This window comes from Saccopteryx leptura, chromosome 2, assembly GCF_036850995.1.
Source record: "Saccopteryx leptura isolate mSacLep1 chromosome 2, mSacLep1_pri_phased_curated, whole genome shotgun sequence".
In the NCBI taxonomy this organism is placed as follows: domain Eukaryota; kingdom Metazoa; phylum Chordata; class Mammalia; order Chiroptera; family Emballonuridae; genus Saccopteryx; species Saccopteryx leptura.
The window spans coordinates 285,649,125-285,676,608 of NC_089504.1; the positions used below are offsets into that span (position 1 = coordinate 285,649,125).

The 27,484-nt window shown below is 38.9% G+C and overlaps 2 long non-coding RNA genes across 2 annotated transcripts in view; both read left to right on the forward strand.

Moving 5' to 3' along the window:
- The first annotated feature begins 238 nt into the window (after positions 1-238).
- Positions 239-19,825, forward strand: LOC136390970 (uncharacterized). The gene is made up of 12 exons (XR_010748794.1): positions 239-286; positions 2,009-2,112; positions 5,690-5,767; positions 8,453-8,549; positions 10,825-10,972; positions 11,415-11,507; positions 12,298-12,378; positions 12,460-12,547; positions 13,402-13,511; positions 14,952-15,160; positions 17,107-17,255; positions 19,567-19,825. It is a non-coding gene; the product is annotated as an uncharacterized lncRNA (long non-coding RNA).
- Positions 19,826-22,369: 2,544 nt separating this feature from the next.
- The window catches only part of LOC136390972 (uncharacterized), a 66,807-nt gene continuing 61,692 nt past the window's right edge, over positions 22,370-27,484 (forward strand). Inside the window, exons 1-3 of the long non-coding RNA XR_010748796.1 lie at positions 22,370-22,555; positions 23,380-23,494; positions 23,702-23,792. This is a non-coding gene — a long non-coding RNA (uncharacterized lncRNA). The remainder of the gene's footprint in view (positions 22,556-23,379; positions 23,495-23,701; positions 23,793-27,484) is intronic.

A 27,484-nucleotide genomic window follows, 5' to 3' on the forward strand; every position in this document is an offset into this window, starting at 1 on the left:
TTCGCTTTTCTCCGTTTCTGCTTCGTCGGTCGCTGCCGCTGCGCTCTCCGGCCCGATCCACATGGCAGTGGTGCTGCAGCTAGTCCTGGAGCGGGCGGCAAGAGAACTTTAAGGTGGAGAGCGCTGAGTACGACGCTCTTCCCGTCCATACAGGCTCTCACTGGGTCTGACTTCCCTGGGAGCATCGCCTCCTCTGTCCCCAGGGTCCCCGAGGCCCTGTCTTACCTGCTTCTCTCAGTTTGATGGAAGGAGCCTTTTGTTTGTTTTTGTAAATCTGCATCCACATGTAGGTCTGTTTTCTTTGTAAGTAGGGTACATCATATAACAAGTTGTGACGATTTGGGTCTATTTCCACTGGAATAAAGAGTCTGCAACCCCTGTCTAAGCCTAGAATCCCGTCTGTAAGTTTCACGTAAAATAGTAGTGGTTTCCGCTCTGTTTGCCGGGCACTTGGATGCAGAGGCCTTTGTCCAATTGCTTCATGAACTGACTTTTGAGTGTGTCCTGGTTTGGTAACGAGCTGGATGTTCCCAGAAATGAGTAGGTGCCTAGGACAGCGTTGGCAGAGAAGTGAACGTCCAGTAAATACGTTTAATATATCGGACTTATCTCTGAAAGTTGGAGTTTGATATAAAATATGTTAAGACCTGTTAATACCTGTGGTAGACCCTCAAAGACAGGGGTCCCCAAACTACTGCCCGCGGGCCGCATACGGCCTCCTGAGGCTATTTATCTGGCCCCAGCCGCACTTCCGGAAGGGGCACCTCTTTCATTGGTGGTCAGTGAGAGGAGCACAGGATGCGCATGCTCCTGGAGTACTGTATGTGGCTATGCGGCAAAGTGTGGCGTCCCTCACGTACAGTACTACTTTCGTTTCGGTTTTTTTTTTACTTTAAAATAAGATATGTGCAATGTGCATAGGGATTTGTTCATAGTTTTTTTTATAGTCCAGCCCTCCAACGGTCTGAGAGACAGTGAACTGGCCCTCTGTGTAAAAAGTTTGGGGACCCCTGCTCAAAGAGAAAGTTACCGAGATAGCGTTGAAACTTTCAGGGGTCGTCAAACTTTTTATAAAGACCGCCCACTTTTGCAGTGCTGGTCAACCTGGTCCCTACCGTGGAACCAAACAGCGCCGCGATTGGCCCATCATGAAAGCTGGAACGCCCACTAGTGGGCGGTAGGGACCAGGTCTACCAGCACTGCAAAAAGTGGGCGGTTTTTATAAAAAGTTTGACGACCCCTGGAAGTACCATTAGTAAAATACAAACTCCCTGTTGTGTGTTTTGGCTTTACCAGTTGTCTGGGTGATTGGTACTGAGTTTTGCTCAGTTGATTGAAAATTCCGAATAAATTTTTACTTCAGAAAATGGAATCATCAAGCGGAATTGATGTTGAATATTAATGTCCTGAGTCCCAAAAGAGAAGCTAGTACACTGCATTCTGTTCATTAATGGGCACAATAAATATTGGGTGTCTTGGATGCACCCGATACTGTGTGAGCAGCACATACTCAGGTCCTTTCCTGTGGTAAGGTAACACTTTTTTTTTACATAAGTTTAATAATTTTATACTTTTAGGTATTATTTTGGCTATTTTAATATGAGCCTTTTAAAGTAAAGCAGTTTTTAATCTAAGTAATTTTTTTCTCCATTTAATAAAGCTTTTTGGATGCTTTATTCAGATAAATCTACTGATGTGTGGGGGAAAATGCTAAGATAAGACATGTTGACTGCCTCGAAGAAGTTGGTGATCTGGTGGGATAAACAAGCAATTTGTAAAAATCCCCTTGAGGCCTTGTTTTCTTTTGTCCTGTATTTGTAAGTTAGTTGGAAATATTAAAGTCATATTCAGTGCTTGATGTATTTACCTTTATTCAAATTCTTACCTAGAGTGCAGTTCCAATACTATGTCTTAAATTTAAAAATCAAGCTTATTGAAAATAAGTAGCATTATGGAAACTGTGTGTACATGTGTGTTTGATGTTATTTTCTTCTCTGCTCTTCTGTAGAACAACAGTACTTTGAGATAGAAAAGAGCTGTCCCACACTCAGGAGAGACTTGTGAACAAAACCTGAGAGTGCCAAAGCTTGCAGCTTGAGCTAGAGAAGCTCAGTGAGTATTTTAATTGCATCTGTATAATTTTCATGGAGTATTGAGATCTTCAGACATCTTTGCTTGCTTTGGAAACATTTATTACTCTATATGAAATTGTTGACTAAGTGTCGTTTTCATTTATTGTAATATTTTGGTTTTCTCATTCTGTAGTAAAGACTGTAAAAGAACATAGGGTTTAATGGTCAGAAAGCCTGGGTTTTAATTCTGAGTGCTATTTAAAAGCTCTTTTGCATGTAACTCATAACAGTGCCTGACTTGTTTATAAAATGGCTAGAACAACATGTCCATCTACATACACAGCTATATACATAAAATATACATTGGAACACATTTTGAAAAGATGAAAGCAATTATGCAACTGAAAAGGTAAAGAGAGTGTCTTAATTATTTTTATATTGTTGAAAAAACCTATTAGTTCCACTATATTTATGTTTTAACTCTCTTTGTTATAATTTTTATAAATATAAAATATTTATTAATCTCAGGATATTTTCTACATAATCCTAGTTCAGGTTAAAGATGATTAGGTAATTTCCTTTTTTTTTTTTTTTTTTTTACAGAGACAGAGAGTGAGCCGGAGAGAGGGATAGACAGGGACAGACAGACAGGGACAGAGAGATGAGAAGCATCAATCATTAGTTTTTCGTTGCACATTGCAACACCTTAGTTGTTCATTGATTGCTTTCTCATATGTGCCTTGATCGTGAGCCTTCAGCAGACCGAGTAACCCCTTGCTGGAGCCAGCAACCTTGCGTCCAAGTTTGTGAGCTTTTGCTTAAACCAGATGAGCCCATGCTCAAGCTGGCAACCTCGGGGTCTTGAACCTGGGTCCTCTGCATCCCAGTCCGACGCTCTATCCCAGGGGTCGGAAACCAGATGTGGCTCTTTTGATGGCTGCATCTGGCTCGCAGACAAATCTTTAATAAAAAAAATAATGTTGGCCCTGGCCGGTTGGCTCAGCGGTAGAGCGTCGGCCTGGCGTGCAGGGGACCTGGGTTCGATTCCCGGCCAGGGTACATAGGAGAAGCGCCCATTTGCTTCTCCACCCCCCCCCCTTCCTCTCTGTCTCTCCCTTCCCCTCCCGCAGCCGGGGCTCCATTGGAGCGGGGATGGCCCGGGCGCTGGGGATGGCTCCTTGCTGCCCCAGACGCTAGAGTGGCTCTGGTCTCGGCAGAGCAGAGCGTCGCCCCTGTTGGGCGTGCCGGGTGGATCCCGGTCGGGCGCATGCAGGAGTCTGTCTGACTGTCTCTCCCCGTTTCCAGCTTCAGAAAAAAAAAAAAAAAAAAAAAAAGTTAAAAATATAAAACATTCTCATGTATTACAATCTATTCATTTCCTACCGCTCATGTTCATGGTTGTGGGTGGCTGGAGCCAATCACAGCTGTTCTCTAGGACAACACCAAATTTTTATTGGATAATGCGTAAGGTACACAGGTTGTTGTATGGCTCTCATGGAATTACATTTTAAAATATGTGGCATTCATGGCTCTCTCAGCCAAAAAAGGTTCCAACCCCTGCTTTATCCACTACGCCACCGCCTGGTCAGGCGGTAATTTCCTTCTTAATTAGTTTTCTTACATCATTAAGTTCTAGAAGGTACACAAGCTCTTAGATAAAGATCTTGAAGTTTGTAGGGAGGATGATGTATATTACTTGCTTTGTCTGCAATAGAAGAAAGCAAATGCCAGAAAAGACCTGTGCAGAGTAGGGGCATAATACTGATTGCTAGATACAGCTGAATTTTAATTTGGGAACTCAGGAAGCTAATAATGAGAATGGTTAAAACTTCAACTTTCTTTCTTAACCAGGTTATGTCCATTGGTTATTTGGGTCATAATGTTTTTCCAACTGATTTTGGCAAACTCATTTTTAAAACATGGCATACATATGATGATACAGTATGGATACATGTTTAATGAGGGCATAAAATTTATTGAGTAGCTAAATCTAATTTATAATCTATACATCGTTCTGTCTTGGCATAATAAAAAGGTCTGTACATTAATGATGCTAAAGAATTTCAGGAAAGTGGCTGATTACAGCTGCTTGTGTGAGATCTGGAAAAAGGGAGAGGGAGGGGAAGATGAGGATAAACCTACACGAACGTCTGAGCTGTACAATTACATTTGTATTTTTTTAGTTTATCGTTCTGCATCTGTAAGTTTGGACAGCAGCGAATAACCTTAAAGCAAAATAGAAGATTTAGACAAGTTTAGCAGCATTTTTTTTCTTAATTAACCAATTGTTTAAATAGAACTTAAAATTAGAAGTAGTAATAATGTATTTGCTCATTAAATCACTCGCACATGATATAGATGAGTGATTGGGAAGAAGCTTCAGAAAGTACACTTTCCTAATTACTGTTATGTGTTTAGAAGAGAAACTATAAGAAGAGATAGCCCACTATAAGTGGACATTGTGGGATTGATAATTCAGTATCAAGCATACATAGTCTTCTTCTATGTTAAAGACTGTTTAGAGCAGTGGTAGTCAACCTGGTCCCTACCGCCCACTAGTGGGTGTTGCAGCTTTCATGGCGGGCGGTAGCAGAGCAACCAAAGTATAAATAAAAAGATAGATTTAACTATAGTAAGTTGTTTCATAAAGTTTTATTCTGCCAAACTTAGCGAAAATCCGACATAAAGTGCTTGGTAAATAATTATTATTATATGCTTTAACTTGCTATAATTCTGCTTTATAAATTTTATAAAGTAAAGTTACTTCCCTACTTTATAAATCACCATTACTGTGGAACCGGTGGGCAGTTAGAAAATTTTACTACTAACAGAGATACCAAAGTGGGTGGTAGGTATAAAAAGGATGACTACCCCTGGTTTAGAGTGATAACTAAGCTGAATTATAATTACAGTATCTATTAGTGTGATTTATTCTGTATATGTAGTTTAAATGTTATTTTCTTAATATTTTTTATCCAGTTTTCTTATAATTCACTGGTTTTATGATTGACTTAGAAGATGTCATTAAAAATAGAGAAATTGGTCATTGTGTATGCTTTTCCTATAAATGTTGGCTAGAATGATCACCAAGGCAGTTTTTTTTTTTTGTTTTTTTTACAGAGAAAGAGATAGACAGGAACGGAGAGAGATGAGAAGCATCAATTATCAGTTTCTTGTTGCGCGTTGCGACTTCTTAGTTGTTCATTGATTGCTTTCTCACATGTGCCTTGACTGTGGGCCTTCAGCAGACCAAGTAACCCCTGCTGGAGCCAGTGACCTTGGGTCCAAGCTGGTGAGCTCTTTGCTCAAGCCAGATGAGCCCGCGCTCAAGCTGGTGACCTCGGGGTCTCGAACCTGGGTCCTTCCGCATCCCAGTCCGACGCTCTATCCACTGCGCCACCACCTGGTCAGGCACCAAGGCAGTTTTGGAGTTAGGATAGCATATTTTAAAATTTGGTCTAAAAATATAGTAAATTTTAGATGTATCTTTAAATTTAGAATATAGTGTATAACTCAGTCTTTCTAAGGCTTAGTCTTAATTTTAAAGTGTATATTTAAACCTGTTATTGCAAGTTGTAAGCCTTTGTGTGTATAACCATAGTATTTCTTTTATTCAGATAGTCAACTGAAGGCACTAAGTGAGAAAAACAAAGAGCTTGAATTTGCTCAGGATTGCAATACGTATTGCCATTCAGGTAAATGTCACTCATTTCAAAAAAAACTAATTGTAGGCCCTGGCCGGTTGGCTCAGCGGTAGAGCGTGGCCCTGGTGTGCGGGGGACTCGGGTTTGATTCCCCGCCAGGGCACATAGGAGAAGCGCCCGTTTGCTTCTCCACCCCCCCCCCTTCCTCTCTGTCTCTCTCTTCCCCTCCCGCAGCCAAGGCTCCATTGGAGCAAAGATGGCCCGGGCACTGGGGATGGCTCCTTGGCCTCTGCCCCAGGCGCTAGAGTGGCTCTGGTCGCGGCAGAGCAACGCCCTGGAGGGGCAGAGCATCGCCCCCTGGTGGGCAGAGCGTGGCCCCTGGTGGGCGTGCCGGGTGGATCCCGGTCGGGCGCATGCGGGCGTCTGTCTAACTGTCTCTCCCCGTTTCCAGCTTCAGAAAAATACAAAAAAACAAAAACAAAACAAAAACAACTAATTGTAAACATGTACTGGAGCAAGTTTTTTTATTTAGGCAATGAGAAGATGAAACAGATGTTCTATACAAGAAGCCACTAATAAAATCATATATACATAAATTTTTAAATTGGATCTTTATGTGATTTTTTTTTTTTTTTTTTTTTTTTTTTTTAACAGAGAGAGAGAGTCAGAGAGAGGGATAGACAGGGACAGACAGACAAGAATGGAGAGATGAGAAGCATCAATCCTTAGTTTTTCGTTGCGCATTGCAACACCTTAGTTGTTCATTGATTGCCTTCTCATACAAGCCTTGACCGCGGGCCTTCAGCAGACCGAGTAACCCCTTGCTCAAGCCAGCGACCTTGGGCTCAAGCTGGTGAGCTTTTGCTCAAACCAGATGAGCCCTCGCTCAAGTTGGTGACCTCGGGGCCTCAAACCTGGGTCTTCCGCATCCCAGTCTGATGCTCTATCCACTGCGCCACCGCCCGGTCAGGCTATGTGATATTTTTATTGATAGATCGGACATTACTTTTACTCATTAGAATATATTGGTACTTGAAATTTTAAAAAAACCTTTTAGCTCTGAAGCTCTTGAGTTGTGATTTTTAAAAATTATCATTGTTAAGTACAGTGCCATAGAATTAGATATAAGATAAAGTTCTTAGATTCATCTATCCGCTCATCCATTTATCTGCCTGCCTTCCATCCTTGCTTTCTCTTGGAAATTATCTATTTAATGCTTACTATCACCTAGGCATTATTTTAGGTATCGTGATGTAGTTGGGGATATGGATGAATCACATCAGAAATTATTTCCTTAGAGTAGTGATATGAATAACAGATTGAATGTGATTATAAGGATTATTGACTAGTTTGTCTAATAAAGTGATCATACCCAGTGATTCTTCACCCAGATAGAACTTTAGACTCTTCCCATCACTTTTTTAAATTTTGCATTAGATTTGAGGTTGAAAGGTACGTGCTATGTAGAAGAAACTTTTCATGGGAAAGACTAATAGACTTGATCTGTTAGAATTTTTTTACCTCTCCATGTTAACAGTAATTTCTCTTTTTTTTTTTTAATTTCTCTTTTTTATTTTCTGTGACAGAGACAGAGTCAGAGAGGGGGACCGATAGGGACAGACAGACAGGAAGGGAGAGAGATGAGAAACATCAATTCTTTGTTGCGGCTCCTTAGTTGTTCATTGATTGCTTTCTCATATGTGCCTTGACTGTGGGGCTACAGCAGACCGAGTGATCCCTTGCTTGAGCCAGCGACTTTGGGCTCAAGCTGGTGAGCTTTGCTCAAACCAGATGAGCCCACGCTCAAGCTGGTGACCTCGGAGTCTCAAACCTGGGTCCTCCACATCCCAGTCCAATGCTCTATCCACTGCGCCACTGCCTGGTCAGGCATAAATTTCTCTCTTTTTAAGAACAGTCTTTACTTTTCACATGGGTGGCTTGAGGTTGCTACTTATGACTCACGCATATTAATTGCCTTTGTCTTGCTGCAAAGGTATTTGACTAAATACATTAAGGGTTTTAGGTAATTCCTTTTCTAAGGATCTTTCTTGCGAAATAATTTGAACCACGGTATAAATGTATTGAGAGCAAAAAACTAAAAGTAAAATAAATGTCTGACAAAGGCATGTTTAAGGACACTTTCAAGTGAGAGTGATGTGATTTTTTCATGAGCTAAGAAAAATAATTTTTAAAAATCCAAAACGAACAGAAATGTTAAAAGTATAGGTAATTTTCAACTTTTTGCTGTATGAGTTATATGAGAAAAACCCAACTATTATATTTAATTTATATTTATTCATTTATTTTTGTGACAGAGACAGAGGGACAGATAGGGACAGACAAGAAAGGGGGAGAGAGATGAGAAGCATCAGTTCTTCCTTGCGGCACCTTAGTTGTTCATTGCTTGCCTTCCCATATGTGCCTTGATGGGGGGCTACAGCAGACCCAGTTACCCCTTGCTTGAGCCAGCGACCTTGGGCTCAAGTTGGTGAGCCTTGCTCAAACCAGATGAGCCCATGCTCAAGCTGATGACCTCGGGGTTTGGAACCTGGGTCCTCTGCATCCCAGTCTGACGCTCTAGCCACTGCACCACCGCCTAGTCAGGCAAAAAAACCAACTATTTTAAACTGCATCTAACATTATCTAAATTGACAATTCCATATTCAGGTTCCTGTATTGATTGATTGATGAGCTTGATTTTTTAAATTTATTTTTGTATTATGCTTTGTATGACAGAGACAATTTACAAGAACAAAAGAAGAATTAGAAGCTGAGAAAAGAGACTTAAATAGAACCAATGAGAGACTATCTTAAGAACTTGAATATTTAACAGGTATGAAGAAGTGGTTTAGCCTCTAACACTACTCTTTTCTGTTGGTGCTAGGAATTAATCGTCCATGTCGTTGTTTATTCATCATAGCTCAGAATAGAGTTCAGGATGATAGCCTATTGTTTCTCCCACTTACTTATTTTTAGATCATTAACAAGTATTTAAATAAGTGTTTAGACAAGTACACAAATGAAAAACATCTCCAGGAAGTAATTTGGACCAAGATTTACATCCAAAGATACTTAATACAATGTTAATTGTAATATCAAATTGTAAGCAGTTTAATGTTCATTTATAGAGACTGAACTCCTTTATTTCATACATTTACTTTTGCTGGTATGAGTGCCTACAAGCATTCAATATAAGAACTTAAGAGGAGGTTCTTACAGGCTTTAAAGCCCATAGGTCTTAAAAATATGCTGAAGTAGTTAGGAAGCAGGAATATGAAATATATAAACAGACTATAGTATATAATACAGTTGATACATTCAGTGAACATGACTTTTATGCAGTTTAATGGTATCAAGTTCCCTTTGGTTACTTTTCATAACAGTTTTGAAAAGTTTTTTTTCTGTTGAAGAATTTTCAAATATTTATGTTGCTATATAATATTTAATTAGACTTTTCTAGTCTTAGAAAAAAGTTACTTCAAAGTATTTGTTGATGTTGATCAGCTGTAGTTGAGTAAAATTAAAGGAATTTGTCCATAAAAACTTTGATGCAGGGAATGTAAAGAGAAGTAAACATGTATTCTGATAGTTTTTGACTAGAAAGTCTTAATATGTATCGTTATTTTTTTTTTTTTTTTTTTTTTACAGAGACAGAGAGAGAGTCAGAGAGAGGGATAGACAGGCAGGAACGGAGAGAGTTGAGAAGCATCAATCATTCATCCGTTTTTCGTTGCGACACCTTAGTTGTTCATTGATTGCTTTCTCATATGTGCCTTGACCGTGGGCCTTCAGCAGACCAAGGCCCTTGCTCGAGCCAGCGACCTTGGGTCCAAGCTGGTGAGCTTTTGCTCAAACCAGATGAGCCCGTGCTCAAGCTGGCGACCTTGGGGTCTTGAACCTGAGTCCTCCGCATCCCAGTCCGATGCTCTATCCACTGCGCCACCGCCTGGTCAGGCTGTATCGTTATTTTTTTAACTTAACAAATAGCTATTTGTGAAATTTTAATTAATCTTTGGTTATATATGAGAAAAAATTAATGTTAATTTTTTTGTATTTAGCTTAAGATACTGCATTTAAAATAAAATAACCATAATAACTTAAATGTTTGGTTGGGTGCTGGAATCATCTGTTTATTAAAATTAAATTTATTATGGCAGAAAGAAATTAAAATAGAGGAGTTGAGAACTACTTACTTAATATTAAATGTTTATATTCCTAGATAGGTATTTTTGATGTTTGTTTTCCTCTATATAATAATTAGTTATCATTTTCAAATTCTTTTATGACCTTGCTAGAGAATGTTAAACATCTAAATGAAAAACTTAAAAGAAAGCAATGCAAAAATCTTCAGTTAAAATTGGATGAACTTGAAGCTTCTAATGTTTCTGTTAAGGCAAGTAACAAATAATTCCAAATGCACAAAATACAATTTTTGCTTAAAATTAACCTACATTAAATTTAGGCAAGGCCCTAGCCGGTTGGCTCAGTGGTAGAGGGTTGGCCTGGCATGCGGGAGTCCCGGGTTTGATTCCCAGCCTGGGCACACAGGAGAAGCGTCCATCTGCTTCTCCACCCCTCCCCCTCTCCTTCCTCTCTGTCTCTCTCTTCCCCTCCTGCAGCCGAGGCTCCACTGAAGCAGAGATGGCCCGGGCACTGAGGATGGCTCTGTGGCCTCTGCCTCAGGCGCTAGAATGTCTCTGGTTGCGGCAGAGCTACACCCTGGATGGGCGGAGCATTGCCCCCTGGTGGGCATACTGGGTGGATCCTGGTTGGGCGCATGCGGGAGTCTGTCTGACTGCCTCCCCGTTTACAGCTTCAGAAAAACACAAAAAGGAAAAAAAAATTTAGGCAAGTTATAGAAGAAGTAATTAAAGCTATGTCTTGTTTTTTAATGTCAGGGAATAAGCATTAAACAATTTCAGTTGAACACTTTTGTTTCTGTGATATTTAAGTTTCTTGTTCTTACCTGATTGTTTTCTGTTAAGAATTCTTACAGGTACTTATTCCTCTTGTAAGGTAAAAATCTCCTTGTGTTCCTTGGCTACAGACAAAATCTTTTAAATAACCATGTCTTTTACTATCATAGTTATTTTTTTGTATTTCTTTAGCATCGAGAATAAGAAAAGGAATTGTTACATAATCAGCACACATGGCTGAATACAGAGTTAAAAACCAAAACTGATGAACTTCTGGCTCTTGGCAGAGAAAAAGGAAATGAAATTCTAGAGCTTAAATCTTGAAAACAAAAAAGAGGAGGTATGTTATTAAAATTGTATCTTTGTTTTGGTTTGAATTTATATGCTAGTTTATTAAACATTTATTCAGTGGTGTACAAAAGTAAATGTATTGTAGGATTAAGGGTCAAAGGTGGAAGACAGAACTCATAAACATTTGACCTGGGAAATTAACCAATTACTTTTAAATATAATTTATGATATTCTTTGAATGTTGATACTATTACTCTCTTATGATATGTCTTTCCTAAGACATATTTAAGTAGTGGTACGGTTTTGTAACCTAAATCCAAACATGTTTCATGAGCTAGTATTTTTCATTTTCTCAAGTATCTGTATTTAATATAAAATGTCTTTTTAGGATGTAGGGAATTATTTTGTGCTTATTTGGCAGCTAAATGTCATATCAAACTAATTTTAGTTAATATCACATTCTTCCCCCCCATTCTCATTTTTGTTTCTAGATTACTAGAATAGAAAAACAAATGAACAGCTTGAAAACATCAAATGAGAATCTTCAAAACTATGTAGAGGATCTGTTGACCAAACTGAAAGGTGTAGTGACCACTTTAAAATGTCTCTTTTACAAAAATATTAAAGAATTTATGAAACTTATTATAATAGAATCTATGTAAACACAATTAATTAAATAAAAAAAGAAACATTATAAAATTATTTTGTTTTAAACTGTTCCTAGCACCATAAAATAGGACACTTAACCTAATCAAATATAACAATTATATGCTATATCCAAAGTAATGTATAAAAATGAGTGTCATTAATTTTGTTATTTTTAAGTCTTTTTTTATTTTTTATTTATTTTTACAGAGACAGAGAGTGAGTCAGAGCGAGGGATAGACAGGGACAGACAGACAGGAACAGAGAGATGAGAAGCATCAATCATTCATCCGTTTTTCGTTGCAACACCTTAGTTGTTCATTGATTGCTTTCTCATATGTGCCTTGACCGTGGGCCTTCAGCAGACCAAGTAACCCCTTGTTGGACCCAGCGACCTTGGGTTCAAGCTGGTAGGCTTTTTCTCAAACCAGATGAGCCCACGCTCAAGCCGGCAACCTCGGGGTCTCGAACCTGGGTCCTCTGCATCCCAGTCCGACGCTCTATCCACTGCGCCACCGCCTGGTCAGGCTAATTTTGTTATTTTTAAGTATTCCATTTTTAGATAAAAATATTATTTTATCCTTAAAGTAATTCATCTGTATCATGAAAACTGATTTTAACCTAGTGTTTTAGTACAAACCTATATATATTTTTTTATTTTGTTTTTTGATAAGGATTCTAAATTCATTTCAGATGTGTCTGCTTTAATTAGTTTTTTTTTTTTTTCAGGCAAAGGAACAGCAGCCCAGTATGGAAGAGAAATTTCATAGTGAGTTAAATGCTCATATAAAACTCTCTAACTTATACAAGGTAGGTACCCTACCACACATTTTAACGTCCTAATGTTACGTTATTGATTGTTTTGGTTAACATTTTAACATTAAATCTTAGAGTGCTGCTGAGGACTCTGAGGCAAAGAGCAATGAACTAACCTGAGCAGTGGATGAACTACACAAACTTTTGAAAGAAGCTAGAGAAGGTAACTTTTCATTTATGCAAATATTACTTTATTTTTAGATAAAAGGTGTTTTTTTCTTTACCTTTGTGTAGATGTTGGATTTAGAAGTTAGATTATCTTTATTAGTGATACAAACTGGCATATAAGAAAAATTCAGGATTAAGATATTTTAAATTATATTTTCAGCAAATACTATATTTTAAAATATAGTTATTATTTTCTGTTTCATTTAGCTGATAACCTTATGTGTGTATCATCTGATTTCTATTGGAAAGTTTTTCTTCCATTTTTAAAATACGTAGTTTGATGGGTACATATGGGTTTACATATAGTTTGGGTACTCTCTTACTCCATGAGTAAACCTCACTTTTAAATTATAAATAGTATATTTTAACATCTATGATTCCCTTAAATTCTTTTTATTCTGAAATGCAAGTTATTTATGTATGACCTTTTTCATTTATTTTCAATGTTCTATACTAAAGATCAGATTAAAACCAGAGATACTTAGAGGCACTTTTTTACAATTTGAGTTCCCTCATTTTTCTCGTGGATAGGAGACATCAAAAGGAAAAATAGATGCACCAGGCCAGGACATTTCAGGAACTATACTGCTCACAAAAATTAAGGGATATTTCAAAATGAATATGAAGCTATAAAATATTTCCTAATTTTTGTGAGTGGTATAGAATTAGAGCAAGAGCTTCAGGGAGTAATAACTGTCAACCACAGCCTTTCTAGAATTTAATATTGTTTGATGGAGAGAAAAATGACTATTCGGTTACATTTTATAAGCTCTAGCATTTTAACTATATGTTTAAATATTGCCTTTTAAAATGTTTTAGCAAATAAAGCAATACAAGATTCTCTTCTAGAGGTGGAGGAATCTAAAGATCAAATGGAAGAAGAAATGCTTGAAAAAATAGGAAAGTTAGAGAAGAAATTAGAGATGCAAGTGACTTGCTTTCTGCCACAAAATATAAAAGTATGTATTTAGATGCTTATTAATGGCTAGAAATACTAGAACGTCTCTACAAGGGTCTCACTTAATATTACTAATAGAATTTTTCTGTCGTGTTGTAAGAAACTCCATTGAACTGTATAGTATCATATTTTTAGTTTAAAATTAGTACTTTAGCCTGACCAGGCAGTGGTGCAGTTGATAGAGCGTCGGACTGGAATGCAGAGAACCCAGGTTTGAGATCCTGAGGTCGCCAGCTTGAGCGCAGGCTCATCTGGTTTGAGCAAAAGCTCACCAGCTTGGACCCAAGGTCTATTGAAGGCCCGCGGTCAAGGCACATATGAGAAATCAATCAGTGAACAACTAAGGTGTTGCAACATGCAATGAAAAACTGATGATTGATGCTTCTCATCTCTCTCCGTTCCTGTCTGTCTGTCCCTATCTATCCCCCTCTCTGACTCTCTCTCTGTCCCTGTTAAAAAAAAAAAAATTAGTACTTTATATGTATCTTTACTGTATCCTCAGATGGAAGTACTTTTTGGTGATATTTAATTGTGTCAATTTTCCAAATATACTGCTCACAAAAATTAGAGGATATTTCAAAATGAATATAAAGCAATAAAATATCCCCTAATATTTGTGAGCAATATACGTATAAGAGGGCCCTGGCCAGTTGGCTCAGTGGTAGAGCGTCGGCCTGGCGTGCAGAAGTCCTGGGTTCGATTCCCAGCCAGGGCACACAGGAGAAGCGCCCATCTGCTTCTCCACCCCTCCCCCTCTCCTTCCTCTCTGTCTCTCTCTTCCCCTCCTGCAGCCGAGGCTCCACTGGAGCAAAAGATGGCCCAGGCGCTGGGGATGGCTCTTCGGCCTCTGCCCCAGGTGCTAGAATGGCTCTGGTCGCAACAGAGCGACGCCCCGGAGGGGCAGAGCATCGCCCCCTGGTGGGAGAGCGTCGCCCCCTGGTGGGCGTGCCGGGTGGATCCTGGTCAGGTGCATGCGGGAGTCTATCTGACTGTCTCTCCCCGTTTCCAGCTTCAGAAAAATACAAAAAAAATAAATAAAATAAAATAAAATATACATATAAGAGGCTGGGCTGAGACTTAGGAAAGTGAACAACAGCTGAGAACATTTCACATGGTCAGGATGCACCCCTGCAGAGTATTTCCTGCACAGGTCTTAATGCTTAAATTCCAAACCTCTTTAATAAGAGTTTTGACAGATTTAGTGAACAAAAAAATATAGAACTAGACTCAGTGTCTCTCTCTTGCTTTTTTTTTTAATCTGCCAAAAGTCTACCCAAAGCAGTGTTAGGAAAAATAGAGTTAGTAAGGTCTGAATGCATAGTAGGTCATACTTGTTGAACACTCCCGGAAATACTTGTGCTTTACTTTTAATACAGTGTGTGTACTTCATAAAGGATATTTATAGTAACTCAGTTATTCTTGTGTTTTCCTCTCTGTTAAGTGCCAGCACATCAGACCCACCAACAGCTAATGTCAAGCCAACCCTTGTTGTGTCTACTCCCAGTAAAGTGACAGCTGCAGCCATGGCTGGTAATAAGTCCACACCCAGAGCCAGTATCTGCCCAGTGCTTACACCTGCAATTGTTACAAATCCTACTACCACCCCAACAGCTACAGTGATGCCTGCGACACAGGTGGAGTCACAGGAAGGTAAGTAAATAATAGATAAGAGCGGACTGGCTGCTTGCTTAGATTTTATTCTGAGAGGATGACAGTAACTTTAAGGATAAATGGCCTGACCAAGCGGTGGCGCAGTGGATAGAGTGTCGGACTGGGATGCAAAGGACCCAGGTTCAAGACCCTGAGTTTGCCAGCTTGAGCGCAGGCTCATCTGGTTTGAGCACAGCTCACCAGCTTGGACCCAAGGTCGCTGGCTTGAGCAAGGGGTTACTCGGTTTGCTGAAGGCCCACAATCAAAGCACATATGAGAAAACAATCAATGAACAACTAAGGTGTCACAATGAAAAACTAATGATTGATGCTTCTCATCTCTCTCTGCTCCTATCTGTCTGTCCCTATCTATCCCTCTCTCTGACTCCTTCTCTGTCTCTGTAAAAGAAAAAGAAAAAAATAGTAAGGATAAATGAAGCTTCCACTGAAGCTAAAGTCAGACATGATAGTAAAAGTGGGCAGTTATATTTTCAAATGGGTATCTCCTAGGAGACATGTTAATGTAGTAAATTTCCTCCCTCCTTTTCTGCTTTATTGTGTTTTTAACCAAAGAAGGGGGGAATTCACCCCTATAAGTATATGGCATGTTTTTCAAGGACCAAAATTTCTACTTGTAATGCCTAAGAAAGATGATACGAAATACTAAGTCACTGGTTGAGCCAAAACATCACATTTTCATTGAAATTCATTTCTTAATTGCTTTCTCTACTTTACTCCCATGGCGCTTGCTTGCTCACTACAGCAACTGCAATTCCGTTAAATACATGCCTTTCTGTTCCATTAGAGTGAGTTCCTGAAGGGTAAGAAATTTTCATTATTTTGATTCTTTTATCCAACCCCTAGATAGGTAGGTGTTTAGTAAAACTGCTAAATACAATTTCCTTGGCTTCTTATCTAAACAAATGTTAGAATTTAATAAATTATTCAAGCATTTAGGAGTATGTAATACACACATACACACACACACACACACACACACATGCTATAAAAGAACAGAATATTTTATTTCAGCTACATTCAGTCCAATGATTTTCAGATATGTTACCACTTAAACTTAATAGTCATTTTATGTCAATTAAAAATAAAATGATGCTTAGTAAAATCTCATATGACTCTGAGCTCTAAATTTTATTTTATGTAGTTTTATATAATTTAAATGATCAAAAACATTTTCAGATATTTATTTTATTTAACTACCTTATCAGTCATATAGGCAATACAAAAATGTATAAATACATTGCCTTTACCCACTTTGTTTTTGTATAGTAGGGCAAGATATATATGTGTGTGTGTGTGTGTGTGTGTGTGTGTGTGTGTGTGTGTGTATGTATGTATTCACAGTAAATGTCACCTATAACACAGACTAGGGAAGATAACCCCAGCTTTGGTAGGAGTAGAGGACTTAATATATTAAATATTATAATTACTTTTTAGCTATGCAGTCAGAAGGGCCTGTGGAACATGTTCCAGAAGCACAAGTGGATCTGTTCGTTCTACTGGTCCTAACGTCCAGCCTTCTGTTCCTAAACTTATACTAACTGTTTAGCAGCAAACACAGGCTGTGGCTTTTGTGCAACCCACTCCACAGGGTCATCCTCAGAGTCATCCTCAGATTGAACCTGCAAATCAAGAGCTGTCTCCAAACAGAGTAGAGGAGGTTCAGAGTTCACCAGTTGAGCGGCCTTCTACTTCCACTGCAGTATTTGGCACGGGTAGGATTAATTTTAGAACGAAGTGAGAGTAGGCCTGTGCATTGTAGTTTCCTGGATATAATGCATATGGAGGATTCTTTGTATTCTCTGCCAGGTGTGACGATGGATGTGTTCCTGACATCTTATTTCATGTTTAGTTTTTAAAATTAAGTTTGTCTAAATTGAGTTAATTATTATATTTTAATTCAATATTTAAATTATGTAATTTCAAAGTTTCAGCTACCCCAAGTTCTTCTTTGCTGAAGCGTACATGGAAAGAGGAAGAGGATAGCACCATGGAAGCGTCAGACCAGGTCTCTGATGATACTGTGGACATGCCTCTTCCAAAGAAATTGAAAAGTGTCACACCTGTAGGAACTGAGGTGTGTAAAGGCCCTTCTGTTTGTTTATACTTCTATCAGTACAGCTAAGGTATTCATTCAGTTACACCATTACTAGGTGAATGGGCCTTTAGGGCCCAAATCCAGTAAACTCTTAACTTACTACAAAGTTTCCTCTGACAATTCAGGGATTGTTGTGCCAACTGTGCTTTATATCTTCTGCATATCTTTAATTAAATTAGTTCCCATTTCAATTTTAAAAATGAATTCCCTTTTTTTTTATTCAAAGAATAAAGAAGTTTATAGTCCCATGGACATTTTAAACTGTTGCTTTTTTCAGATTTACCAAATTTATAGTCCCTTATTTTCTTTTTTTGAGGGTAAATTGTAGTGAATTGTTTCACTATCAAACATTGAAACTACTAAATTAATTTCATTACTTTGTATTTAATTAATGCTAATAAGCCTAATTTTGTATTACTGAAGAGGAAGGAAATTGTATTTTATGAGTAAATATAAATGAACATTTCTGGTGTACATTGTGTGTGTGACAGAGACAGACAGAGAGGGACAGATAGGACAGACAGATAGGAAGGGAGAGAGATGAGAAGCATCAATTCTTCATTGCGGCTTCTTAGTTGTTGCTTGACTGCTTTCTCATATGAGCGTTGACTGGGAGGGTGGCTACAGCAGAGTGAGTAACCCCTTGCTCAAGCCAGCGACCATTAAGTCATGTCTATGATCCCACACTCAAGCCAGCTACCCCGCACTCAAGCTGATGAGCCCGCACTCAAGCCAACAACTTCAGGGTTTCGAACCTGGGTTCTCTGTGTCCCAGTCCAACGCTTTATCCACTGTGCCACCTCCTGGTCAGGCTCTGGTATACGTTTTTTAAAATTACAGATGAGTTTTATTTTATTAGGAGAACTTTTATTTATTCGTGAACTGATGTGACTAACACACTTGTATATTGTGATTCAGGGAAGGAGTCATGGCGAAGAAAGTACTAAGTAGAGACTCAAGTGTACAATCAAGATTCTCAGATTCCATTGGGGAAGTAAGAAAAACATCTTTAAAAAAAAAATTGTTGTTTTTAATAAACAATATTAGCTTTGACAATTGAATCATTACTTGGACTTTTTTTCAATTGTCTGCTTTTATATTTAATGAAATATTAGAATTACCAATGCAGTTTCTGCTTTCTTTTATTCCTAATTAATATAATGCCTTCTAAACTTTTGAAAGAAAAGTTTATTTATACTTATCACAGGTTTTCCATGCTAAGAGTTGTTATGAGTTAAAATTATCTACTCAGTTATTTGGAGGGATGCGTGCTGGTTGAGTCTTGAGTTAACCGAGAGTGCCCAGTTTGGTGGTCTTGTACTGCTTCCCTTACTGAATTAAATTAATTTATAAAAGAAAATGCATTTTTAACTTCATTTTTAAAGTCTCATTGAGGCCTCTGTAGAGACAACCTCACTAGTGGAAATGCATAGACTCTGAAGTAACAAAGCACTAGATTCCATTCCTGACTCCACCACTTAGAAGCTGACTGAATGTAAGCAAATCGTTAGGTATCTCTAAGCCTCAAGGTCCTCACTTATTGGAATAATTTAACATAACTTTTAGTATTGTAAAATACCTAAAGTAATATTTGTCACATTTTAGATACTCAAATTACTTTCTTTCCATCCCTCTACCCCACAATTAAGAATTCATAATATAGTAATGTTAGTAGTTAACACAGATCTCATTACTGTAAGCCAACTGTTATTTTTAAGTAATATGCATTTATTAATTAAATTAACTCTCAAAGCAACCCTGTTCTATAGATGGAAAATACAATGCCCAGGTAGTTCACACTCCTGTCTTCTCATAGCATTGAAGCTGGATTTTGAACTCAGGCTATCTAGTTTTCTATTGTCTTCTTAAGCTTGAAACAATACTTTCTGTCTGGATAAATTTTCAGGATCATTTTTTCTAAAATTATTTTATCTGTAAAAAAATCAAGGAATTATCTTAAGCTAATCATAAGTAACCATAGATCACAAGTAAATTTTAGTATCTGAGATGCATTAATTTTTTAAGTTTATTTTTCCAATTTTCCTTGGCTTAAAACAGTAAACAAGCTGTAGGGTGAATACACAACACTGTAAATGACATCTTTTTCATGTATCTTTCAACGAGTATCATCTAAAGAGCATAAGAACAATTTTGAAATAATAAGATGTGAACTTCTATTTTATTGCCATGTTTGTTTAAATTATCCTAAACTCTGCAGTTTTTTCTTGTGTTGTGCAAATTGCTTATGACTCAAAAGTGCCATTTGGCTTTTCATTCTGCCTTCTGATAGATATGTGAATTCCAAACTGCCCTCTTGATGTTCCGCTTATCTGTCAGACCTCACCCTTACTGGACTATCGCCCCTAAGACAGAGGAATTCCAAAAAGCTGACAAGCCGCCCCAAGGAGGGGCTCCGGACATACCAGGACTTTTGATTCAACCCCCACATGCTCGAAGCCCCCCAAGGAGGAGCATTCCAGATATACCAGGACTTTTGCCTCAGTATCCCCTCAGGCTCTCCCAAACACTATATAACTTGCCCCTAGTCTGTAACCCAGTACACTTCTCCTGGAGGAGTGCCCCAGCAGGTCTTTCTCCTCTAATAAAGCCTGCAGTGATCGAGTGCCGTCTCATTCTTACACCTTCTAGTACTGTCTGCTGAATGTATAACAACAGCTCATTTTTCTGATTTCTGACAGTGAAGCTGATGTTCTTGCTAAGTGTTGCTTTTCTTGAAATAAGTATGTCACTTTGAGGCACATTTTTTTTTTTTTTTACACAGACAGAGAGAGGTATAGATAGGGACGGACAGACAGGAACGGAAAGAGGTAAGAAGCATCAATCATCAGTTTTTCATTGCAACACCTTAGTTGTTCATTGATTGATTTCTCATATGTGCCTTGACCACGGGCCTTTAGTCAACCGAGTAACCCCTCTCTCAAGCCAGTGACCTTGGGTCCAAGCTGGTGAGCTTTGCTCAAACCAGATGAGCCCACGCTCAAGCTGGCAACCTCGGGGTCTTGAACCTGGGTCTTTCCGCTTCCCAGTCCGACGCTCTGTCCATTGTGCTACCTCCTGGTCAGGCGAGGCACATTTTTAACTATATCGTGACTTTACTCTTTTTTCCCATTTGGTAACCATAATCTCTGTGAATGATTTCATTCACAAGACATTGTTCCTGGCTTGTATAAAAATTAGATTTTTCTGAGTGCATAACTAAAAAGGAGACATTAAAAATTTTATAATAAATATAAAAAAATAAAGTTAAGGCCCTGGCCAGGTGACACAATTGATAAACCATCATCCTGGTGCTCCAAGGTCACGGTTTCAATCCCCAGCCAGGGCACATACAGGAAGCAACCAGTGAATGCACAACTGATGGAACAACTAAGTGAAACAGTGAGTTGATTCTCTTCTCTCTCTCTCTCTCCCTCCCTCTCTCTCCCTGTCTCCTTCCCTATTTCATTTTCCTCCTCTTAGTGGAAAAATCTTTTAAACATTTTTTAATTAAAAAATATATTAAAGTTAAAATTATAGTTTATTTGAGCAGCTAACAAAATGGAATTGTGAGGACATAGATTAAACAAAGGGGAGGAGAGGGAGGGAGGGGGTTGGGGGAGAGCAGGGGCACAAAGAAAACCAGTTAGAAGGTGACGAAAGACAATTGGACTTTGGGCGATGGGAATGCAGCATAATCAAATGTCAAAATAACCTGGAGATGTTTTCTTTGAACATATGTACCCTGATTTACCAATGTCACCCCATTAAAATTAATAAAGATTAAACAAAGAATTATTTTCATATTTCATATCTTTAATGTGGTTTGAAGGTTTAGGATAGAGTTTTGGGCAGTGGTAGAAGTATCTTTGTAAAAAGACAGTAATAATAGCTTATTTAGGGTATTTTCCAGACTATTTTTAAGTTTTTGTTTTGTTTTGTTTTTTTCTTCTTTTATTTATTCATTTTAGAGGAGAGAGAGAGAGAGAGAGAGAGAGAGAGAGAGAAAGAAGGGGGGAGGAGCAGGAAGCTTCAACTCCCATATGTGCCTTGACCGGGCAAGCCCAGGGTTTTGAACCGGCAACCTCAGCATTCCAGGTCAACGCTTTACCCACTGCGCCACCACAGGTCAGGCGAAGGCATGGATTTCTGACTTTGCTCTGCTACTGCACTGTCACCTAACCAGTTGGTTGTTCTTGAAGTTGAGATACGGGATAAGTGTAAGATACATTGGATTTTGAAAACTTACTACAAATTTTAAAATGTAGAATATCTGCTTAAGTTTTACATTGATTATATATTGCAGTAATGTTTTGGCTCTATTAAGTATTTTTTGTTTTTTTTGTTATTTATTCATTTTTTACAGAGACAGAGGGATAGACAGGGACAGACAGACAGGAACGGAGAGATGAGAAGCATCAATCATTAGTTTTTCATTGCGTGTTGCAACACCTTAGTTGTTTATTAATTGCTTTCTCATATGTGCCTTTGACCGTGCGCCTTCAGCAGACCGAGTAACCCCTTGCTTGAGCCAGTGACCTTGGGTCCAAGCTGGTGAGCTTTTGCTCAAACCAGATGAGCCTGCGCTCAAGCTGGCAACCTCAGGGTCTCGAACCTGAGTCCTCTACATCCCAGTCCAACGCTCTATCCACTGCGCCACCACCTGGTCAGGCCCTATTAAGTATGTTTTTAAAATTGATTTCACCTGTGTCTTACCTTTTTAAGTGACTATTAGAAAATTTTAAATTGCATATGTGAATTACATTTGACTCATGTTATATTTCTCTTGGATAACACTGATCTACAATATCACACTGGTAGTTTTGACACATGTATATCTGTATATTTTTTTCTCTCATTTTTATTGGACTCTTCCTCAATGAGATGTGTAATTCTTCAATAGGAAGACAAGAAACCCCAAGATTTATCTTCTTTCACTTTTTTCAATTAATTCTGGTTTTGAAAACTACATGTTGAAAAATAAAATGTTAGTAGTCCATAAGTATTCTTTAATCTCTACTTGAGTCTCTAGTATATGACTGAGAGTTTTAGGCATATTTGACTTTTTATGATTTTTTTAATTTTTAAAGGAGCCACCCAGGGAGATTACACTCCAATGGAAGACGGTGAAGAGACCTTTCACTCTACAAGCAGACAGTGGAGCTCCATGGTCAGATCAGCAAACCTCATACCAAGATGGGCAGGGCAAAGGAGATGATGTCATTGTGATTGACAGTGATGATGAAGTGGAGGATGATGATGAGAATGATGGAGATCATGAGGTAAATTTGGTTTGAAATTATCCATTGTTTTTAAATTGGATGAAATGCTGAAATCCTCGGTACTACTAATGCATAACCAATCAATTCTGATTCTCTCTCAGTGTAAATCAGTTATTTTGCTTTTATTTTATCCTGATTAGCTTCTAAAGTAATATTTTATAGTGAAATTGAGTTGTATAATAGAACAAATGATGGAAAACTAGTTTTTTAAATAATTTTTAAGCACTTTAGGGTTTGTTAGGGTAGTTGAACTTAATCTTAAATCTTATTTGATGAGTGACTGTGGACTTAATTGTAAGATCTGCAGTTTCTGAAAATAATAGTAGAAACTAAGATTATTTTTTTCCTCATGGAGTACTGTAGTTCTCTTCAAAAGAAATTGAGGTGTCATGGTAATTTAAGCATATTTTAAGTGAAACTTTGTTTTATTTTGGAAGTTAATCCTAAAGTGACAGCTTCACATTTGAAATTCTATCATTAATCACTGTGTTTTAAAAGCTCATAATATAGTATAATTTCATCATCAATACTATATTTTAAATTTAGAATTAAAGTGGACTGCTTGACACTAGAAATCCAGGAGCTTTAATCTTTGAACTGATCTCATGTGAACAATTAGATTTCAGAATGGATTATTACTGTACTACTTTTGATAAATGCCACAGTTTTGATATTTGCTACCACTGAACTAATCCCATAACAACTTTCAGTACAACTCTTGTATCCTGATCAACAAAGTATCACATAAATATCTAAGCATGGTATTAAGATGTGCAGAACGTCTGTGCCTTTATTTATATCAATACTTGGGGATTTCTTCCTAGGATTATGAAGAAGATAAGGAAGAAGATGCAGGGATGGGAGACAAGGGAGACAACAGTAATGAAGGCACCGGTAGCACAGATGGCATTGATGGATATGAAGCTTGATGATGCTCAGGTAACTGGTGAGGATTTTGACCAACCATTTTAAGGACTTCCTCGGAAAACTTACTGTTCTCCAAAGCTATAAAAAGTCCTATATTCTCAGAACACTACAACTTTTTATACCTTTGGGTTTGTTTTTTACTGTGGTTTAGTTTGGTTAATATTTTTTAAGATAATTATATTTGATTTGTTTGCACTTATTATTTTATTTTGTTTTTAGGGTGGTGATGGGATGGATCCAGGTACAGAAACAGAAGACAGTAGGGGTGGAGGTGAAAGTAATCAGAGAGCTGCTGATTCTCAAAACAGTGGTGAGATTTTTAATCTCTTTTTTTTCTTTTTGGACAGAGATAGAGAGAGAGTCAGAGAGGACAGATAGAGACAGACCGACAGGAAGGGTTAGAAATGAGAAGCATCAATTCTTCGTTGCAGCACCTTAGTTTTTCATTGTTTGCTTTCTCATATTTGCCTTGACTGGGGCACTGCAGCAAAGCGAGTGACCCCTTGCTTAAGCCAACGACCTTGGGCTTCAAGCCGGCGACCTTTGGGCTCGAGCCAGCGACCATGGGGTCATGTCTATGATCCTACATTCAAGCTGGCAACACTGCGCTTGAGCTGGTGAGCCTGTGCTCAAGCAGGCGACCTTGGGGTTTCAAACTTGGGTCCTCTCACCTGAAAAACTTTAAGACATTCTAATGCAAGGCCTAACTCAGCACCAATTAAGACAGAATCTCTAAGCATAAGAGTCAAGCATTTGTACTTTTTAGACCTAGCAGCCTCTGCAATTCAGTTTAATACTTATTAAACCCCCATTGATTCTAAAAAAAAAAAAAAAAACTTGGGTCCTCTGCATCCCCAATCTGATGCTCTATCCACTGTACCACTACCTGGTCAGGCTAGTATACTTTTCATTAGGGATTTCTGGTAATATTTTCTAAATTAGGATTGTGTTTAATTACCACATAGATAATAAAACTTGGTTAGTAAATTGGCAAGCAAAAGGTTGGCTCTTGTTCTAGCTTTGTCATTTTATTCTGTCATAAAATCTGCTATATTTATACCTGTAAAGTACAGTTATACCATCGTTTCTACCTCATTGGGTTACTGTAAGGTTAAAATAATTTGAAATCTTACACAGTATGAAAAATGCCATCTGTTGTTGCTGTTTTTCCTAAGAGGAAAAATTAAATCAGGAACTTCTGTCAGCAGTTCACAACCAGAAGAGGTCAGTCTAATCAAGCCACATGTTTCAAGAGTTGTGGGAATTGGATCTTTGCAATGTTGTCTGCTTTTCCAATAAAAGACTTTTTTTTTTAAAGACTTTTTGACCAATATAGAATGGGGTTTTTTTTGTTTTTTTTTACAGAGACAGAGAGAGAGCCAGAGAGAGGGATAGATAGGGACAGACAGACAAGAACAGAGAGAGATGAGAAGCATCAATCATTAGTTTTTTGTTGCGACACCTTAGTTGTTCATTGATTGCTTTCTCATATGTGCCTTGACCGTGGGGCTACAGCAGATCAAGTAACCCCCTTGCTCAAGCCAACGACCTTGGGTCCAAGATAGTGAGTTTTTGCTCAAACCAGATGAGCCTGCGCTCAGGCTGGCGAGCTCGGGGTCTCGAACCTGGGTCCTCGGCATCCCAGTCCAACGCTCTATCCACTGCGCCACCGCCCGGTCAGGCTACAGTCATTTTATTTTTATTTATTTTTTATTTATTGATTGATTTTAGAGAAGAGAGACACATATATATATATATATATATATATATATATATATATAGAGAGAGAGAGAGAGAGAGAGAGAGAGAGAGAGAGAGAGGGAGGGAGAGGGAGAAGGGGAGAGGAGCAAGAAGCACTCCCCTATGTGCCTTGACCAGGCAAGCCCAGGGTTGTGGGGTTTTTTTGTTTTTTTTTTTTAAGCCCAGGGTTTTGAACCAGCGACCTCAGCATTCCAGGTCGATGCTTTATCCACTGTGCCACCGCAGGTCTGGCCAGGCTACAGTCATTTTATAACAATCTGATTATTATAAAGGTCAAAGAGCTTTTATGATTGCCTCATGGCTGACTGATGGTGGTGAAGTGAATTAAGTGTCTGCCAAGGATGCTTGAGGGCCCTGGATTGAAACCCCAAGTTCGTCAGCTGGAGTGCAGGCTTGTTGACTTGAGCACAAGATCATCATCGTGATCCCAAAGTCACTGGTTTGAAGCCCAAGGTCACTGACTTGTGCAAGAGGTCACTGGCTAGGCTTGAGCCCTCAGTCAATGTACATATGAGAAAGCAATCAATGACGATTAAAAGTGAAGCAACTACCAGTTGATGCTTCTTATACTTCACTCCCTCACACACACTTCCTGTTTCTCTGTCTAAAAACAAAAGGAGTCGCCTCAAAATAAGATGCTCTTGGCAAAGTGGTAAATTTGTTTGAGTGCCATTTCCCTGAAAGCTATCCTAGTATTAGACATTAGTTTACAGAACATTTTTTAAAAAATACACACCAATTTTTATATACTTATCACTCCGGGCTAAGTTAGAAAAGTTTAAGATGTGCTGGAAGTCATGCCTGGACTTGGGGAGGGAGAGGGCCAGGGACCTTGGGCCAGGACAGATAGAGGACTGTCTGGTCAGGAGGAGGGTAGCCTGTAAGACACATTACTGAAGGGGTCCCTGTTAGGCATCCTGACCGAGCAACAGAGCGTTTGGCAATGCAGGTGGCAGTCAGGATGTCAAGGACGGGCTTCAAGGGCCATTGGCACCCTCCCTCCCCCAGGTGCCAAGTCACCCCAAATAAACATGCCTTCTAAATAGGGTGTGCTGAGTAAGTGCAGCTTCAAGCCCACCATATCCCCAACCAGACAGCCACTGTCAGGCCCTTCTAATAGAAGTTCTGGTCCTGCCACTGTCATTTCTGATAACCCAGGCAGTGTGCAGTGTGTTTGTTTGGGAAAGGAAAGCTGCATTGACCAAGCTTATGGTTAAACAAAGCAACTTAGTACTTTGTAGGCAACTGGCCTAGCGTCATCCCCTCATCTTTGTTATAGGAACTCTACTTCACAACTGGAAAACTTACTTGGGAGTCAAGTACAATAATTGGGTTCCTCATTTTAACTTTTTTCCAGGCCCCATTATTAAAAAAAAAAAAAATCATTCCTAATTAGGAAAGTTTCCATTTACCCTGTTATCAGTCACAAAAATTCAATTCTCCTAACGCTTTTCTTTAAGAGATGGATTAGGCCCTGGCCTGTTGGCTCAGTGTTAGAGCGTCGGCCTGGCGTGCAGAAGTCCCGGGTTCGATTCCTGGCCAGGGCACACAGGAGAAGTGCCCATCTGCTTCTTCACCCCTCCCCCTCTCCTTCCTCTCTGTCTCTCTCTTCCCCTCCCGCAGCGAGGCTCCATTGGAGCAAAGATGGCCCGGGCGCTGGGGATGGCTCCTTGGCCTCTGCCCCAGGCTCTAGAGTGGCTCTGGTCGCAGCAGAGCGACACCCCGGAGGGGCAGAGCATCGCCCCCTGGTGGGCAGAGCGTCGCCCCCTGGTGGGCATGCTGGGTGGATCCCGGTCGGGCGCATGCAGGAGTCTGTCTGACTGTCCCCGTTTCCAGCTTCAGAAAAAAAAAAAAAGAGATGGATTAGTGGAATTAATATAGTATCTCTTTACAAGTTGATTTTGGATGGTATAGAGCAGGGTCGGGAACCTTTTTGGCTGAGAGCCATGAACGCTACATATTTTAAAATGTAGTTCCGTGAGAGCCATACAATATGTTTAACACTAAAAACAAGTATATATGTGTATTTTATGTAAGACCAACACTTTTAAAGTACAATAAGTCTCTGAATTCTTTTTAAAATGTTATGTTGTTGCTAACCAATGATGAATAAAGTACTTCTTACCATTAATGGGACTTCTGGTGCTGCATGGTTTTGCTGATGGTTTTGTAGTCTGGTTGATACGTGGTGAGGTTAAGCTTCATGCAGGCGTTGAGACTTCCATCCATTAAACGTGATCG